Genomic DNA, 6,126 nt, shown 5'->3' on the forward strand with positions numbered 1-6,126 from the left:
TGTCACAGACCAGGGACAGCGAACCGTGCGTTGTGATCTGCACCGTGTCGCGGCCGTCACGGGCCATGGGAACACCCGGCAAGATCCCTGTCCCACCGGAGTTGAGGGGTCCTGAAAGCCTTCCGAAAGATGCGTCGGAGGCAGCCAGCCTCAATTAAGAAAGAAGCACAGGGATATAGTAGGAGGTAAAGTTGACAGGTCTTGTTGACTGGCTGTGGAGACTGAGGGAGGATCAAGGATTCGTGTATTCATTCTGCAAATATTGATCTTTAACTGTGTGCTGGGCCCAGGTCTGCCCTGGGACAGGATGGATGGGGATGCCATTCACTGAGAAGAGGGACTCAGAGGAGAAGTGAGTTGAAGAGAAGGTAATTTGGCTCTTGCAGTGATTGAGCAGTCTCTGCAGCATCTGAGTGGAGAACTCATAGGCGGTTGGATGAACCTGTCTGGAGATGTAGATTTGTGAGGCATCAGCGTTTGATGGGAGTTGAAGTTTTGAGAGCAGAGGGCCTATAAGAGATCTTAGAGGAGCTCCAACCTCAGGCGTCATGGGAGGAGGGGGCTGAGATGCAGGTGGACAACAGGAGTGTGATGTCAGAAACATAGGGAAGGAAGGAGGGTCAGCTGTGTCAGAGCAACACTGTATGGTACCCAGTGGTGACCCTGTGAGAACAGTTGTGGCATGGTAGAGGCAGGGGCCAGATGACGGCAGGTCAAGGAGTAAGGAAGTGGGGAAATGGAGGCAGGGAGCGTAGACATCTGGTTATGAAGGAGAGGAGAGATGAGGCAATAGCTGGAGGGAGATGTGCTCAAGAGAGGGCTTATATGTTTTTCATTTTTATTTTATTTTTTTTGTGAGAAAGATCGGCTCTGAGCTAACATCTGCCAATCCTCCTCTTTTTGCTGAGGAAGACTGGCCCTGGGCTAACATCCGTGCCCATCTTCTTCCACTTTATAGGGGACGCCGCCACAGCATGGCTTGCCAAGTGGTGTGTCGGTGCACGCCCGGGATCCAAACCAGCGAACCCTGGGCCGCCGCAGCGGAGCGTGCGCACTTAACTTCTGCGCCACCGGGCTGGCCCCTTATTTGTTTTTCAGGTGGGAGAGACTAGAGCACCCTCACTTGTTTAGTGCTGTTTAAACTTTCTGGGATGGGGGAGAGGTCCATATAGAAGGAAGAGAGCAGGCAATGTGGCTCAGGCCCCGGAGGAGCTGGGTTAGGGTTAGGTTCGAAGAGCTCTGTGCTCCTCAGGGCGGGCCCCATGGGACTAAGACAGAGAAATTGTTGGCAGTGTAGATGGCCCAGCTGAGGTGGATGGCCATCGATCTGGAGTCCTCAGTCTCCTGGTCTGTGTTCTTTTCTCCAGTGTGGGGTCTGCTCAGAAAAAGGCGGTTGGGCTCATCCAGGGTTGGGGTTCAGAAAGACAATAGTAATTTTGAGGAGTTGAACAAGAGAGTGATTGAAGAGATGGAATATGCAGTCCCAGCTGGATAGAGAGTGAGTGACATGAGGCCAAAGGGGCTGGTAGACTGGGAGAAAGTGGAAAAGTGAATGGATTTGAGGCTGAGGAAGAAGTGCTAGTGTGATGGGAGTAACTGGATGAATGTGCCAGAAGGTTGGGAGATTATGACAAGGGAGTGCAATGTCTGAATTCCCGGCATCAGGAAGAGGTTCTGCCCATGGGAAGGCGTGGCCGAAATGGAGTGGAGGGGAAGGTCTTTGGAGAGGTCAAGGAACAGAGAGCCCAGGGTGCGGGATGGATCCATTGCAAAGGCCACTTTGGATCGTGGCGGCAGTCGGAAGAGAAGGCTGTGAGCTCATTGCCAAAGCCTTTGGTACGTAAGGGGAGTAACCAGGAGGAAGGCGGGCATGGGCTGAGGTATGGCTTAAACCTGAGAGTGGAGGGGAAATGGTGTGGATGAGGCCTTGGGGAGCAGGGAGGCTGGTGAGTCCACCTCCTGACTCTGAGCTTGTGGAGTGTGAGAAAATGAACAGCCTGCACTGGAGAGGGCTGTGGGGAAGCCAAGACCTTGAGGTGGGGGGGGGGGGTGAGGGGGGCAAGCCAGGTGTCAGTTACTGCGGGAGGTGAAGGCTGAGGTGTGGAGGCGTTTGTTAGCCCCGTGGTCGAGGGGTTTGGGCTCTGGAGAGGAGAGGGGTGTTTGCTAGGGAGGAGAATCAGCACAGGGAGGAAGGAGAGCACAGCAGGAGAGGGAGGGGGAGGGTCCTTCTGGGGTGGGGAACAAGGGTTGAACAGCATGGGTGGCTGAACATTGTCAGAGTACAAAGTTCTGGTGTCCCCAGGGCCTCTCAGGGGCAGGCCCTAGCACTCTGTACACAGCTGTACTCAGGAAGAGGCCTGGCAGCGGTGCTCCCCTCCCCCCAAGAATGGCTTTCAGGACGTGGCAGCACCTTTTAAGCTGGACTCCATGTCGATTATAACGCTTGCTGAGGGGAGAGGATGTGGGGCCCCTAAGCTGGGATTTGCCCAGGAAACGTGGTAAGTGTACAGCTGTTAGTGTCACTGTTCCTCAAAAAGCATCTCACCCAGCCCAGTGTGTTATCTGTAGATAAAGATTTTTAAGGCCAAGCAGTTTCACTGGAAGGCCCTCTGTCTGAAAAGATCTCTGTCCAGCTACTGTCTTCCATTTGAAATTCCTTTAGTGAGGGAACCGGGGCTCTTAATTTGATGAGGTCAGATGAGTGGTAGAAGGCACGTGGCCCTGGGGAGGAGGACATGGCTACTCAGCAGGTTCCTCACCCAAAGCAGGTGTTGAGGGAAAGAATGACTTAAAAGAAAAAAAAAAGGCCTTGAATGGCTTCCCTGTCCTTCTGAGTGAGGAGAGGCAATGTTTAGCACCTTTTGAAAATTATTTTTATGGTGATGAGACAAACACCATTAGTCCAACAATGGACCCCGTGGTGGTGGAAAGGAAATTCTAGTCTTGTAACCCAGCCGAAGGCTGCTCGGAGAAGGCCCAAGCTGTTGGACCCCCTCTTTCCTCTTAGGCAGCAACTGTACAAACCTCTTTCCTCCCCTCCCGGCTTTTGTTTCACTTTTCTCTCTCCTTAAAATGCACTCACCCTTCTCACCCCACCTCTGCCGACGTCCCCCATCCCTGCGTATTTTAAGGCCCAGTCAAAGGCCTCCTCCCTGATTGCATCTATTTGGTGGCATTGCTGCCATCTCTGAACCTCTGCGGCTCTCTGTCTCTGACTCATTTGTTCCTTTCACTGAGCAACGTTGGTCTGAGTATATGTCTCTGCACACCTTTCCCGCTAGACTGTGGGTTCCTTGACAACAAAGACCATGCCTTCCGCATCTTTATTTTACAGACACAAAGCTGAGGTCATTGTTGAATGAACTAAATATGAGAGTCAGACTCTTCTGCCACATGGAGACTGTCACCCAGTGTAACTGTGAAAATTGTGATGGGTGTAAGAATGGCCAACATGGCAAGATATAGATATAGCACGTCAAGAGGTTCTGCTGATGGAAAATGATAAGACCTGGAAAGCCGCTGTGGCTCTCAAGTCCGCAGACGGCTTCACACCTCAAAGCCAAAATCTTATGTATTCATTAATAAAAGCTAAGATTCTGTCAGTGCTGGTGGTGTAGCAAGGGGACTGTGTGGGGGACATTCAGAATGAACTCTCTTGAGATCTATGGGTTTCACCGAGGCAGAGGACAGCTGGCCAGCTGTCTTGGGTGATTACCTCATTTTCATGTCAAAGAATCTGTGAACTTGGGTGGAGAGGCAGAGCAGGTAGTGGTTAATTCTGAAAAACTTTGTTTAAAACTTGGATATTTTGTTGTTCATAGATCTTTTTTGCATTAATTTTGATTTTTTAAAAGGTTGCATCAAGATATTATTTATCCTGATTACTGAGGTTTTTGGTGCCCACCTAAGTTTTGTGCCCGAGGTGAGTGTCTCACTCACCGCACTCTAGTCCCAGCCCTGGTTGTCAGGTAGGAGTGGAGCTAAGTTTGATTTGAGGAGGTGGGCTTGGGTTACTGGCTCTAAGAAGCTAAGAGCCAACAGATTTGATATCAAGGCAATAGGGAGACAGTGGAAGACCCGGAGCAAGGCAGTTCAGGATTACAATAGTGTTTTAAGAAGATTCATCTGGCCCCACTGTGAAAGGTGGACTGATGTGAGGGAAGGCTGGAAGCAAGATATTGGAATTTGTATACCAGATCCTGTGTTTCCAGAAGTTTTGCAGTTAAAAGAGGAAAGAGTTGAAGATATTAGGGTCATGTTTTTTTCACGATAGATGTGTCTCAAATACATTTGGTGGTGGAAGTCAAGGGGCCCATTTAATGGAAGAGTTAACATTTCTTACTTAATGGATTGCCTCCTATATACTAAAGCAGGGGTTGACAAACTTACGGTAAGTGGCCAGACAATAAATATTTTAGGCTTTGTGGGCCAATCTCTGTCCCAACTACTCAACTCTGCCTTTTGTTGTGTGAAAGCAACTACAGACAATATGTACATGAGTGAACATGGCTGTATTCCAATAAAACTTTATTTATAAAAACAGACATCAGGCCTGATTTGATCTGTGGCAGCAATAGTTTACTGACTCCTGCTCTAAGGCGTTGTCATCTTCATGGTCCAAGGCCAGGTACCCACGAGTTCTAGTTAGTAAATGGAAAGCAAGCATGGAGGGAGTGCATCCATCATCCTAAGGCCTAGGCCTGCAAGTGGCATACATCCCTTCCAATCATATTCCATTGGAGAGAATTTAGACATGTGCCCACATCTTACCACCAGGGGGCCTGGGAATGTAGACTAGCCTTGTGCCAGAGAAGGGGGAGTGGAGATTTCAAGGGTCCCTGAGCAGTCTTTGCCACAGCTTCCTTTAGGGACAGTTTCAGAACCTATATGGAAGGGATATTCACATACTCAGAGAAATTTTGATGAGTCCTTCAGTATGTGGCTGAATCTATTTGGGGTCTAAAAGAAAAAGTCAAGTGTAGAAGGAATGATAGAATTAGGAAATCACTATTTTCCAACCACTAATGTAATAAATAAATTGGAGCAGAGATCATCAGTAGATGGCACTGGATGAAAGTTTATTGAGGTATAAGATGTGGTCTCAAAATCTCTCTCCATAGTTTACTTATTAATTACAAAGGAAAAAGGCACATTTACAATGGAGACAGCTGGCAATCACAACCTTCTTCAAATGATCAAACTTAGTTTCACCAAAAATGGGACAAACATTTGTGCCTCCTGATTTGAGGGAATGGGAAGGACGCCACATCACCTCTGTAATAGTCCTTCCAAAAATGTTTAACCTGAAGCTAATCATGAGGAAACAATTAGAAAAATCCAAATCTTTGTAGGACATTCTACATTACAGTTGGCCTTGCACCTTCATAAATGCCAAATACTGTGAAAAAAAAGGCAGAAGGACTTTCCCTAAATATTAAAGGATGCTAAAAAGAGGTGATAACCAAATGCAAGACGTGATCCTTGGCTAGCTTCTGAATTGGAAAAAAAAACAAAAAGCTATAAGTGAAATTTTGGGGACAATTAAAGAAGTTTGAATATGTCCTGTGTATTAGGTAATACAGTAATTGTTAAATTTCTTAGGTATGATAATGGAATTGTAGTTATGTAGAATAATGTCCTTTTTAGGAGATATGTTAGGGTAGGGGTGAAGTTTCATAATGGTTCAGCAAAAATAAAAAAGTACATATATTTGTATACATCATAAATATACATGTATGTATATACATATTTGTATAAAGACTAATAAAGCAAATGTTTAAAACTGGTGAATCTAGGTGAATGGTATATGGGTCTTCATTATACTATTTCTTTCTACTTTTCAATAAGTTTGACATCTTTCAAATTGGCAGGACAGAGATAGCCAAGCCTAACTGCCCTCAAAAAAGCAAACAAAAACAAAAAACAAGAAATGGTTTCCTTGTTAAATGGCATCATTGTTTTTTTGTTTTTTGATTTTGTTTTTTAACTGAACTGGAAACTTATTATTATTCCTTTTTACCCTCAGGAAAACAGAAAAGCTTTATATAAAATTTTTAGATTACAATGTTTTTCCAGAGGATATTCAACTTTATTATAAAATACTAAAGAGAATACATTAAAACACTA

The sequence above is a fragment of the Diceros bicornis genome, chromosome 18, assembly GCF_020826845.1.
Source record: "Diceros bicornis minor isolate mBicDic1 chromosome 18, mDicBic1.mat.cur, whole genome shotgun sequence".
NCBI lineage: Eukaryota > Metazoa > Chordata > Mammalia > Perissodactyla > Rhinocerotidae > Diceros > Diceros bicornis.